Here is a 14,362-nt window from a genome sequence, read left to right as displayed (position 1 = left end):
GGGATGATGAAAATGATAATTATTAATTGGAGACAACAATAATCATGAACTTGATGAAAATGATTCAATGTCAGAGTAATATATAATGGCAATAGTTTGAGTTATTCAGCATCATTTTCAACTTTTTTCTACAAGGTAGAATAGTGAAATGTAATTTCAAATGGCATTTGATCTCATATTTAAGCATCCTTTCTAATGGCATTGGTTTGATGTTTTTACTTGGAGTTTTCATAACATGAATCTTGTTTCATTTGTATTTGCAGATATGTCTAGACCAAAAAGGATAAAGAACTTGCTTAAATCACTTCTTGGAACCCACGAATATGAATATATTAAACATAGGTCACAAAATTGTGTGTTACAAGATACCATAACCAACCAAGAACTAAATTTGCATAGCCAAGACAACAACCTGCACAGCCAAGACAACAACCTGTACAAGTAACTTCTCAACCTATACACCCAAATTCTGAAACTGCACAACCAAGAAAGCAACCTGCACATCCAACTTCTCAAGCTTCACTACCACAAACTAAATTTGGACAACTAAGAAAGCAACCCGCACAACTAAGAAAACAACCTGCACAACTAAGAAAGCAACCTACACAATCAAGAACTCAATCTACACAACCAATTGAACCTACACATCCAACTTCTGAACCAATACTATAAGATCCGGAAAAATTTAGAATAAATAGAAATCATTGGAAGGAATTAATGGCTTGATTAAGATTTTTAATTTATTTAATTTACTAAATTATGAAATATTGAGATAATTATTTAAGTGATTTAAGTTGTGGTTTTATTTATTTTAATTATTTTATTTAGTTATATTATGTGGAGGAAGATATGTGTTTATATGCAGAAGATACTTGTTAAAAATTTTCTTTCTCATTTAAGCTATGGGGCCCGCTTATTTTCAATTAGTTTTCTCTCTCTTCCGTGTCATTAAATTCACGTGCATGGCTATTAAAAGCCACTCTCTCCATTAATCCTTGCTAGTACAAAATTCATTTTTTTATCTTTTGAAAATCTTTGCTGCCATAAAATAAACTACCAAGAATATTATATTTATCTTCTAGAATATTAATAGAAAATATTAGGGATGAAAATAATTATAGGTTAAAAGATAGGATTTTAGGAGAGGAGATAAAACACTTTAGAGTTTCTAAAATGTGCAAATAAAGGTGAGGGGAGAAGACGACAAGAGTTTAATAGTAGAAAGAACCTATCAAGAAATGAGGAGGTTGTGATAGAAACTATATCAGAGAAAGTAATCCAGGTATGGGAAGCTAAGTTTACTTTTTGTTTTTGTTTGAAACTTGACTTTACTTTCTACTCTTGTTAACCTTGCTTATTTTCTTCTCGTTCTTGTGGTATGATGATGGTGTGAATCTGTTTTTTGTTTCTATTATACGCTTCTATCTTTGATGTTGGAGTGCTATATGGTTTCTTACTCTACATGTAGTGTTAGGGTTTTTTTTGGTATTGAGTTTCGGTGTTGGGAGACAAGGGTGTACATTATTTTTGTTTTGTTGATGGTACAACATTGTAGTATGGGGCAGCTATGTGTTTCCAATATTAGCCATTTTGTTTGTTTTGGGGTCACGAGTGCTATTGAAATACATGGGTCGGGTTCACTATTTTTGAGTAATCTATATGTTGGCATTTTTATATTTTGGAGACTATTTGAGTGAAATTTGTATAAATTGGTTCGTTCATTTTTTTTGCCAAAAAGGGTTAAGTCGTCAAGGTGGGGGATGATATTAAAAGTGAAGTCGTCCTCCACCCAACCAATTTCTTTATTTTTTTTAAAAAGGCAATGTTGTCCTTATAGAGGACGTTTTGTGTGTGGTGGAAAAAGTGAAGTCGTCCTCTAACATGACGACTTCACTTTTTCAGTTTTTTTTTCGTAATTAATGAATTTTGATTATTTTTTAGTTTAAACTTATTGGTAGAATAAATAGTAAAAGAAAATTAATGGAATAAAAATAAACATTAAATTATTTTAACATTGATTAATAATTAAAATACAATAATTAAGTTATTAGAAAATCAATTGTGTCCTCTAGTTCCACATAGAGGTCGTCTTCTAGGTCTGGTTGGTCGTGTTGGTGGTTGTTGTTGGTGTGGTTCATCATGATCATCATCTTCATGTTGATGACTTTGAGAAAATTGGGGATGTTAAACCGTTGTTTGGGGGGTTTGAGAAGGCATTGGCGAAGGATAGAATGACATTGATGATGGTGTAATGGCTGAAATGCCAAACATCTGTGATGGACCAGCACCATAACCTGACTAATGCGGGAAGAAACCGTACGAGGAAGGGACATGTTGGAATTGGGTGTTTGATGGGTTGCCAAACTGAGGGTGTGAATGTCCAAACATTTCACCGTGACCCATAGACAAGTGTTTGAAAAATTGTTGGGGATGATGTACAAAATCTAGAGAAGACCCGACATGGCCAATGTAGGGTTGTGAAGTAGGTTGGGAAGGTTCTTGTGACATATCATATTGTAAAATAAATAGCAAGGTCATTGTCATGAATAAGTACGCATGTTAAACAGATGTACAACATTGTAGTAAAATTGACCTCATCGTCGGTAGATTTAGTATTTGGAGATATGTAGCGGACAATATGGTTTATCTACAACTGCATGTAAGGTATTTCATCACGCAAATATTTGTTTATGCTAAACGGTGTACCTTAAATGACCTGATTTTGTTGGTCATTCCAAATTGCAATCCATTGGTGATGATGTGCCACCCAATCTCTTTCATTTCTCCACCTCAAGTCATTTCTCCACGATATAGACAAGCCAAAACTGTAGACCTCCAACTATAATTTCTGACTACATTCAAGTCAGTTAGCTTAAGTTGATACATCACATGTACCCTGGCAACAGACGTGTTTGACATTAAAATGCTTCCAATCAATGTTAGTATGTATGCTCTCGCATATTGAGCAATAACATTGTTGTTTACATACTATGGAAGTTGTTAGAAAGTACTATTTAACCAAGAAACTCTAATTGAGTTTTCTCTTATCACTGTCGGTGGTAGAATTACCCCCAGATGTTCATGGAAGGTCGAGAATATGTCTTCCACTATGGTGGGACCAGTGACCACACCTCCATTTATCGGTAGGCCAAGGAGGACTACCACATCCTCTAATGTCACAGTGGTCTCTCCATTAGGGAAGTGGAATGTGTGAGTTTCTATCCTCCACCTTTCTAATAAGAAAGTGATTAGAAGGTGGTTGACATCCATGTTTGGAATATACAAGGTGTGTCCAAATCCAGCCAGTTCACATAAATATTTCACACGCGGATCAATTAAATCTTGGTTATTTAGAATCCAGACTCCAGCTCGTCTAGGTCTAAGAACTCGTTCATTGCCTTCCCATAAGTCCTTCATAATATGTTCATGCTGAAGGTGGAGTAGTGACATATCCGAGGAAAGGCGTCGGTTGTTAGCCATGCTTAAATAAAATAAAATAAAATGGATGAAAGGAAATTAGAGTAAGACGGAAATATTAATTATAAAGATCATAATTATTGACTAAAATCTGATGTGCAAAATAAGACTTAAAAAAATGCAAACCTTGAAAATAGTAGCATTAAAGTTGGTGAAGAAGTGTTTTTGAAAATTCAGTGTACAATGAAGCAACCCAAGCAAAGTGTGTGTGGAATGACCCAATGCATGAATTATATAACTGTGAATCTTTGCAATGATTGGTGTCAGCTACACTCACTAAATTATTGTATCATGCATTCAAATTCACAATGAATGAGGTTCTAAAAGCATTCAAATAATGCCTGAAAAGTTGCCAACTTATTAGACCATTGCATGCAAATTGAATATTTTGTATGGCATAGGTAATAAGAGAATCTCTACACTCCACTATTGCAAAGAAACTCGTGATCGTGAAGTAGTAAAGTGGCCAGCGTTTCAGTGGAAGCAAACAAAACCACGTGGTACAGAAACCGTTACCACCTAGACCGGTTTCCATGCCAAAACCGTCATCAGCAGGACTGATTTCCATGCCAAAACCGTCATCACTAGAACTAGTTTCTATTTAATGGGAACCAAAGTTGTCCTCTGGTGGACCGATTTCCAATTACTACGCAAACCAAAGTCGTCCATGCAGACACCGATTTCAATTTATGAGAATTAAAGTCGTGCTCGTGGTCAGCGGCTTCATTAAGGCAAGTCGTTGACATTCACTACGATTTTAGTTTTCAGTAATTAAAGGTTTCTGATGAAATTTTAAAGCAAGTTGTTGCCATTGATTACGGTTTAAGTTCAGTAAATGAAGAAGTCGTTGGCATTGATTACGATTTCAGTTCATTAATATTGGGTTTCTGATGCATGCAAATACTACAATTTTCTTTACGACAAATAAATTATTGCATGCACATCCATTTCAAATTACCTACTTGTGTGAGGAAAGCCCTGCGTTCGTGCACAACACTTTTTCAGCCATAATAATTTTGCATAGTGAAGATGGGTGACACAACTCCTTTCGTCAAATTTTGCACATAATGGTTGATCCCTCTAGTTAATATCCTGATATTCTTTCCGATAGCAAACAAAATTTCAAGTGGGAAATAAGGAAGATTGGCGGTTCACACATGCTTGTCAACCATGCAACCTGCAGATCATGTCAATCTTGATTCCAACCAAATTGGTTCTATTGTGTTGAACTCTGTAAAGAAAAGCCCTTCCACACCTATCAAAAGTTTGATAGTTGAAATAAAAAATGGTTTCGGATATTCAATTTCATACGAGAAAGCTTGGAATGGTAAATGTAACATCCCTAAGGAATATTACTTAATTAAATAAATAAATAGAGAAAATGAAATTAATACTTCTCGATATTATTATTCCCAAACGCGGTAAAATTTACAATGTTTAAACAACGCGCTAAAATCCATAAATAGTAATAGTAAAAGTTTTACAAATCCAAAAATCCATAATCATAACTGAAAGTATAATCAAAGAAATCCCTAGCTCTAGTCCCAGCTAGCCTTCACTCTGTCGTCTGTGCATCCACAACATCACCTGTATTATCATCTGCTCCCACGTAACGAATCACACGATCATCGCAAATCACAAACAAAAATGGTGAGCTGATAAAATTAGAAATAACATATATATTAACACAATATATAAATAGAACACCCATCTTATTCATTCTACTTAGTTCCTCGCCAAGACCTTTATTCCCAAGGCTTTTCAGCCTTTTAATCACATAAATAGCTAGCCTTGGACTCCGGTATATGATGCTCGCACAAACCTGGCCCCTCGTGGCCCTGCCTCTACGAACCTCCCCACTCGTAGTCCTACTCTACGAACCTCCCCGCTCGTAGTCGTGCTCTACGGACCTACCCACCCATAGTCCAACACATGTGATCCACCAACTATGTACCTCCCCGCACAAAGCATCTCTCAAATGTGAGCACACAAAATACGAACCTACCTCGCTCGTATCCCACGCTCATGGCACATCATCTCCTGATCCAAGTGAAGCATCATTGCATAAACACAACACACACAAACCATAGTCTACAAGGTCATTGCCTAGCGCGGCCTAAGCGCCGCCTAGCGAAACTACTGCAGACCGCCTGTCGGTTCTCTCCTTGCTGTCGGGCGCCAGCTACTGTCAACACCCAATTTCGTCCGGCTAAATAAATAATAGAATAAATAATAATAATTTGTTTTTTTCAAAAAAGGCATAAAAAAAATAAAAAAATAAAAAAGTTTTCTCTTTGGTTTTTATTGCTTTGTCTAAATAATAATAATAACAGGATAATAATAATAATAATAAATAAATAAATAAAAAGAAAAAAAAACTTTGTTTTAATCTTGTATGTATTTTCTTTTGAGGCTTTGTTTCTATTTTAGCCCTAAATACTCTATACACCCACACCGTTTTTCTTGCAACTAATGGTAGCCCAAAATTTAATTTTCACACCCCCACTCTATGCTTTGTCGTTTCTGCTCCAGATTAAGAAGTTAGTCTAATAATTAGAAACAGAATATGTTCTAATATTTAGAATTATTTACTCTGATTTTGTGCTCTGATTTTATGACACCTTTTTTCTAGATAGAGAAATATTAATATAATTCAAAACAATATCTCTTTTACTAATTAAAATTAATTTTGCTGATCACGTTTGATTTTGTGCTCTGTTTTTTATATGATTTGATTCTCATTTTGTAATAATTTTAAGACCAGTTCTTGCCTTTTAAAACTCGTTGTAGTTAAAGCAGACATTTATTACAAGATTACATTAGATTTATAATGTTGTGTATATAAACCCATCAGAAAGAGAAGAAGAAAATGGGTTTTCTCTCTCAAAAATTTCTAGAGCCCTCTCTCACTCTAAGCACACATTCTCTTTAAACCCTTGCACATAAAAAAAACCCACCACCCCCACGTGCTTCTTAGTGTTCCAACGCAACTATTGTAAGTCTGATCTTCCGTTCAGGTTCGCAAAATTATTTTTTTATTGTGTCATGCAGTATTTCTCGAGATGTGTTTTTTATCTTGGTTGAATTTGATGTTTTCACTATTTCTTTTCATATCAAAAAAAACATTATTGTCATGCTCTTTGGGTTCATTAGTTTTATAATTAAGGTTTTGTTGATTGCTTTGGGTTGTGAACATTGTTGCGTGAATAGGTGAGAGATATCATGTTTTGACATTGTATGAATATGTTGTGCCATATTTTTTCAGGTTAAGGGTTGTAAAAAATTTTCATATTAAAATAATATGACTAATCTTAAATGTTATTTCCTAATCTTTTATTTATTTATTTTCCTAATGTTTTCATAAATTGTGGATATATAATAGTCACATTTTGTTGGGTATCAATGTTTTATTTTGGAAGTTTTTTTAAAGGAAGTAATAACAAATAAATAATTTAAATACCCTTTTAACTTTTATAATGTATAGGTGCTCGTGTGACCGCTCGCGTCATCTTAGTACTTAATACCTTCGCTTCTCTATAAGATTACTACAACAAATACAAAATTTTCAAATATTAAAAAAGAATAATATCAACATCTTCAAACAAATTGTTTTCAAAAAGTTTTTTCACAAAGAACTATGTGACCCTGATTTTCCATTATCAATGGAGATACGTAGGAGTAAGGAGTAATCCTTGTCGGGTCCAAAAAACAAAAAAATCTTTTTTTGTTTCCTTTGTTTTTATTTATCATCTTTGTCATCTTTTATTTTATTTTTATTTATTAATTTATTAATTTATTTTATTTCTTTTATTTTATTTTATTTCTTTTTTTAAAAATAAGTATTTAAAGGAGACCACATCAATTTGTATTTTAGTTAAAGGTATCGTCTTAGGATGGGCGTTGTAGGGTGCTAATACCTTCCCTACGCGTAATTAACTACCGTACCCCCAATCTCTGTTTTTGTAGACCTTTCTCTTTTTTATGGTTTTCCATAGTTTCCTATAATAACTATGGTGGCGACTCCAAACTCTTTTTTACAAATATGTTGTTTTTTTGGTTCGTCACCCCGTTGCGATTTTGGTTGTGACAGATGGCGACTCCACTGGGGACTTTAGAGAGTTAGGCCATTTAATTAATTATATAAAATTGATGTGGTTGTTTCATTTTTTTTATTGGTTCTTTATTGTTTTTTCTCTCTTTTCTTTTTTTATTCTTTTTTTTTCGTCTTATATTTTTGTTTGTTTTATTTTATTTTATTTTATTTCTCATTATTTATTATTATTGTGTATATTTTTGTTAATTTTGGATGATTTTTATTTTTATTTTTATTTATTTATTGTTCATATTACTTTATTCTTATGCTTGAATTTTGAATCCTAGGATAGATGACTTTATTATATATATTTGTTTATTTTCTTTTTCTCTGTTTGTTTGCAGGAAGGGGTTTGGGTATGCATTATGCTCCCTTCACACACACACTATGTACATGACATGAGTGGGGCCCTATACCCGGGCCTGAGTAACTTTAGAAGTAGAGGGGATTGTGTAGTAGTGTCACAGTGGATGTACTTCCCAAGTGGTCATTGTGAGAACCCCAACTAGAGTTTGTTTGCTTCATTGGTACTCCCACCTCTTGTTGTTTACCAACTGTCGTGGGAAATGCCATGAAGTGGGCCATAGCTTTAGTGACCTTGATATTTAGGTATTAGGAAACCATCCTGGTAAGCGCATGTATTTTACCTTAGATCCATTAGGCACCAAATCTTTGTTAAGGCACAAAGGGAAATGTACATGTTTTTTATTATTTTATTTTTTATTTTTTTTCCTCTTGATTTTTGTTTTAGTAATAAAATCATGCATAACATATTATTGCATCCATATAGTTATGTTTTCTCATATCATCTCAGCATGTTTATTTAATTTTAGGTCCGAAATTATAAAGTTGTGATTAAGTTTAAAAAGAAAAGGCAAATTAACATGGAATTTAGAGTAGGGGGCAGTTAGATTTTGATATTTTGAAGAAGAAATTATCCTTTAGGGTTGTAGAAAGTTATTTGAGTAATTTGAGAACGTGATAACTAGGGTTAGAGATTAAGTTTTCTTTCTAACACATTGATTTATGAGCTTTCTAAATAGTTGGGTTTGTGGGGACTCTTTTCCATGTTAATTTCTATTTACTCAGTTTTATAATTTCTTAATAAAATAAACGATTTGCATTATGTTTTTCCTTCCTTTTCTTTTTCTTATCTTTTTTTTTGTTTAATAAAAATAATAGAGCAAAAATAATAAAAACAAATACGGCAAGGCCAAGGCACCCTTACAGGACGTGAGCAAATAGTAAAAGCATGGAGGACTGGGAAATCGCACAAGAGATAATAAAAGCAGATATCAGTCAACTAAAGGACCAAGTAGGTCAAATCTTGGAGGCCTTGAAGTCCTTAAAGGCCTCAGGAGAAGCTTCATCAGCAAAGGGTGAGAAAAGCACTAACGACGCTCCTATTGCTTTTCCAACGTACAGATTGCCATCGAGATTATTCAGAGGCTGAACATGCTTCCTTCTCATTCCCAATCAATACTCCAAGGAAATAAGGGACTACCTTTGCAGAACCACGAGTGACTGTAATACCTAAGCCTTTAAACACAACTGTCGATGATGACTCTTTGGGCAAGATTACACCACACCCTACTATGCAAGCTGTATCCGTTGATGTTGAGGGAACCAAAACTAAGTTGGAAATTTTAGAAGAACGACTACGAGCTATTGAGGGAGGTGGAAACTATGGGTTTGGCGATATTGCCGGTTTAAGCCTAGTTGGTGATGTCAAAATACCTCACAAGTTTAAAGTTCCGGAGTTTGAAAAGTACCAAGGTACCACATGCCCTAGAAGCCATCTAACCATGTATTGTCGAAAGATGGCTGCCTATGCTTATGATGACAAATTGCTAATCCACTTCTTCCAAGATAGTTTGGCTGGGGTAGCATTGAATTGGTATACACACTTGGAAGCGTCTCACATTCGTTCTTGGATGGATTTGGTAGACGCCTTTTTGAAATAGTACAAGTATAACATGGATATTGCGCCAGATCAGTTGCAATTACAAAACATGGCCAAAAGGGATGCTGAATCATTTAAGGAGTATGCACAACGATGGAGAGAGCTTGCTGCTCAGGTGGAGCCTCCTCTTCATGATAAGGAAATGGTGGCAATGTTTGTGAGCACGTTACAACCACCATTCTATGAACACATGGTAGGGAATGTATCTTCAATTTTCGCTGATATCATCATCATAGGTGAAAGGATAGAGATTGGGCTAAAAAATGGAAAAATTACATATAGCCCGCTTGCAGCTACAACTCCTAAAAAGCCCGATTTCAATCTTGGGAAGAAGATGGAAGTAGAGGTACACGCAACATCAACAATACCTAGGTGGGAAAATCAAACTCCTGCTTACCAAGCACAATCTCCACAACAGGGATCCTATCAATCACAACATGCCTCAAATAATACTTGGAAAACTGAGGCTAACACAAATCCCAACCAGTCTTGGGGCAAATCACTAGTCCTAGAAGGAATCAAGAAAAGAATTATATTCATTTCACTCCTATTCCTGTGACTTACACAGAGTTATTGTCGGATCTACTCCGTAATGCTTTGGTAGCTATCTGGCCGATGAAGCCTTTAGAGCCACCATACCCTAAGTATTTTGATGTAAATGCCACATGTGATTATCACGGGGGAGCCATTGGTCACTCTACTGAGAAATGTTTGTCTTACAAACACAAAGTCCAAGCTTTAATCGACTCAGGGTGGTTAAAATTTCAAGAGAATAAACCCCACTTTAAGGTCAATTCCCTCTCTGGGCATGATAATGCTTCAATAAATGCTATTGATGTCGAGGGACACCAGTTGGTGAGGAATGTGAGCGAAATTAAGAGTTCACGAAGGTTTATTTTTGAGACACTACTAACAGTAGGATTATTGGAAGGTGAATATAAATTAAGGGATGCATGCGGGTTCCATCTAGGTGCTGAACATTCCATCGAGGCGGTGCAAAAGGTTTGAAAATTTTCTAAAAAATTTAATCGACAAGAACTTCGTGCAAGTATGTTGTGGGGACAAAGATGACAAGAGGAGGCTGGTATAAGAAAAGAATGAGCTAGGCCTAGCTTGCATAGAAGGACGAGAACGAAAGAAAGGGAAGATTTGCATCAGTGACATTAAAGAGAGCTTCCGCAGTGTTAGATGGATTAACGCTTGTCAGATATCACCCATCGAGGATGGAAATGGATTGGAGAGCTTAGACTTTGTGCGGTCCTGTCCTCTAGACATATAGTTGAATATTTGAGAGATAACGAATTACCCGTGATGTTTAATTTGAAGAAAATGTAATTCTTTTAGTTTATCCTTTTGCTTTACCCTGAGGGACTTTACGAAATGACTTACTTTTCTTTTTATGCTTAGTGTGACAATACAAAACATTTATAATCTGTTTTTGATCGTTTTTGTTTTATTTATTCGTTTTATAAACTTAAATGATGCAAATATGATGATGAATGTTTTAAAAATATTTTAATGTCGATATTCCTGATTTTGAGCACTCTGTTGATAATATGGAAGATGATAATGAGGATGACTAAGGACCTTCTCCTTACTATCTAAAGATGAATGGGGCAATTGAGGCTGTTTATAAAAATACAAAGAAGATTACATAAAAGTTGTTGGTCATGTTTAAGGATTGGCATGAGATGCTTCCTTTTGCTTTGTATGGATATTGTACGTCAATACATACTTCAACTAGGGCAACACCTTTCTCTCTAGTATATGGAATGGAAGCAAGCAGTACTCCTATTTGAGGTGAAAATCTCATCCTTGCGAGTATTAGTGGAAACCCAAATAGAAGAAGCAGAATGGGGTTCAAGCTAGACTTGACCAACTTAACCTCATTGTGGAAAAAAGGTTAACTATGGTGTGTCACGGACAATTATACCAAAGAAGAATGAAAAAAAGTTTGGCAAAAAGGTGCATCTCAGAGAGTTCCATGAAGGCGATCTAGTTTTAAAAAAAAATCTTACCTATACAAAAGGACCATAGAAGCAAATGGACTCCAAATTATGAAGGCCCGTATGTGGTGAAGAAAGCATTCTCTGGTGGGGCACTAATTCTCATAAGGATGGATGGGGAGGAGTTACCATTGCTAGTCAACTCTGATGCAGTTAAAAAATTTTATGCATGATGATTCCATAATAGAGGATGCAACTAAGGATATCAACTTTGTTTTCAAGATTTTTTGTATTTCGTTTTATTTGATAAAAAATATATCATTTGGGTTTTCATAAATGTGTTGTAAAAGTGTCACACTGAGTTGGTAATTAAAAATATAGTAAAAATGTATATTTGTGTCAAGAAAACATCATGGGTATATTCACTAGATGCATACTAGCTCCTAAAGGGTGTCGTGGTGGCCAAAAGAAATACAATATAAAAAATGATGAAAGGAAAGGAAGGAAAAGTACGGGTTTTGTGCATCCATGCATTCATGCACCCTCATCACATCATACCTTTTTTTTATCATCAAAACATATTTTGAAAAGTTCGAAAAGGAAATAAGGGCCCACAGGGGCAGGTTTTCAGTTGGGCTCAGTTTACGTCTTTTCCAAAAAGCATTCATGTTGTGTTTGTCTATGCTTAAATCACTATGCAGGTTTTCCTTTGAATGTAGACCCTCTCCTCGGGATTGGTCTAATCTTTTCAAAAAGAAATTATATTTGCAAAAAGTATATGTTTTGGGATTGGGGCCCTCTACGTGGTAATGGTCATCGAATCCTTTGGATGTAGACCCTCTCCTCGGGATGGGTCTAATCTTTCTCAAAAAGTTTTAGTTTACAAAGAGTTTATGTTTTTGGATCGAGGCCTTCTATGTGGTAATGGTCTCCGAATCCTTTAGATGTAGACCATCTCCTTGGGATTGGTCTAATCTTTTTCAAAAAGTTTTAGTTTGCAAAAAGTATATGTTTTGGGATCGGGGCCCTCTACGTGGTAATGGTCACCGAATCCTTTGGATGTAGACCCTCTCCTCGGCATGGGTCTAATCTTTCTCAAAAAGTTTTAGTTTACAAAGAGTTTATGTTTTTGGATCGAGGCCCTCTACGTGGTAATGGTCTCCGAATCCTTTAGATGTAGACCCTCTCCTTGGGATTGGTCTAATCTTTTTCAAAAAATTATATTTGCAAAAAGTATATGTTTTGGGATCGGGGCCCTCTACGTGGTAATAGTCACCGAATCCTTTGGATGTAGACCCTCTCCTCGAGATTGGTCTAATCTTTCTCAAAAAGTTTTAGTTTACAAAGAGTTTATGTTTCTGGATCGAGGCCCTCTACGTGGTAATGGTCTCCGAATCCTTTAGATGTAGACCCTCTCCTTGGGATTGGTCTAATCTTTTTCAAAAAAGTTTTAGTTTACAATGAGTTTTTTGTTTTTGGATCGAGGCCCTCTACGTGGTAATGGTCGCTGAATCCTTTAGATGTAGACCCTCTCCTCGGGATTGGTCTAATCTTTTCAAAAAGAAATTTTTATCGGCAAAAAGTATATGTTTTGGTATCAGGCCCTCTACGTGGTAATGGTCACCAAATCCTTTAGATGTAGACCTTCTACTCGGGATTGGTCTAATCTTTCTCAAAAGGTTTTAGTTTACAAAAAGTTTTTTACTTTCTGGATCAAGGCCCTCTACGTGGTAATGGTCATTGAATCCTTTGGAAGTGTGGTTGTCGATTTGTGACCTTTGATTTCATGTTTCACCTATGTTTCTTTTGAAACCGGACGAAATTAGTGTCTTTATCTTTACTTATATTTCTTTGAGAATATGAAAATGTAAAATTCTCATATTATCAAGCGAAATCTAAGTAAAGAGGGGCAGCTGTTAACACCCAATTTCGTCCGGCTAAATAAATAATAGAATAAATAATAATAATAATTTGTTTTTTCCAAAGAAGGCATAAAAAAATATAAAAAAATAAAAAAATAAAAAAGTTTTCTCTTTGGTTTTTATTGCTTTGTCTAAATAATAACAATAACAGGATAATAATAATAATAATAAATAAATAAATAAAAAGAAAAAAAAAACTTTGTTTTAATCTTGTATGTATTTTCTTTTGAGGCTTTGTTTCTATTTTAGCCCTAAATACTCTATACACCCACACCGTTTTTCTTGCAACTAATGGTAGCCCAAAATTTAATTTTCACACCCCCACTCTATGCTTTGTCGTTTCTGCTCCAGATTAAGAAGTTAGTCTAATAATTATAAACAAAATATGTTCTAATATTTAGAATTATTTACTCTGATTTTGTGCTCTGATTTTATGACACCTTTTTTCTAGATAGAGAAATATTAATATAATTCAAAACAATATCTCTTTTACTAATTAAAATTAATTTTGCTGATCACGTTTGATTTTGTGCTCTGTTTTTTATATGATTTGATTCTCATTTTGTAATAATTTTAAGACCAGTTCTTGCCTTTTAAAACTCGTTGTAGTTAAAGCAGACATTTATTACAAGATTACATTAGATTTATAATGTTGTGTATATAAACCCATCAGAAAGAGAAGAAAATGGGTTTTCTCTCTCAAAAATTTCTAGAGCCCTCTCTCACTCTAAGCACACATTCTCTTTTAACCCTCGCACATAAAAAAAACCCACTCACCATCAATCGCCACCCCCACGTGCTTCTTAGTGTTCCAACGCAACTATTGTAAGTCTGATCTTCCGTTCAGGTTCGCAAAATTATTTTTTTATTGTGTCATGCAGTATTTCTCGAGATGTGTTTTTTATCTTGGTTGAATTTGATGTTTTCACTATTTCTTTTCATATCAAAAAAAAACATTATT

The 14,362-nt window shown here is 34.7% G+C and overlaps 1 pseudogene; it reads left to right on the top strand.

The window, feature by feature from the left end:
• Positions 1-9,165: 9,165 nt before the first annotated feature.
• Positions 9,166-10,541, top strand: LOC146888792 (uncharacterized; annotated as a pseudogene).
• Positions 10,542-14,362: the final 3,821 nt, after the last annotated feature.

Source organism: Vigna unguiculata, chromosome 1 (genome assembly GCF_037176805.1).
Source record: "Vigna unguiculata cultivar grain cowpea cultivar isolate G323 ecotype 2 chromosome 1, ASM3717680v1, whole genome shotgun sequence".
NCBI classification, from domain to species: Eukaryota; Viridiplantae; Streptophyta; class Magnoliopsida; order Fabales; family Fabaceae; genus Vigna; species Vigna unguiculata.
The sequence above is the reverse complement of the archived record's forward strand: the minus strand, read 5'-3'. Positions and strand labels throughout refer to the sequence as shown.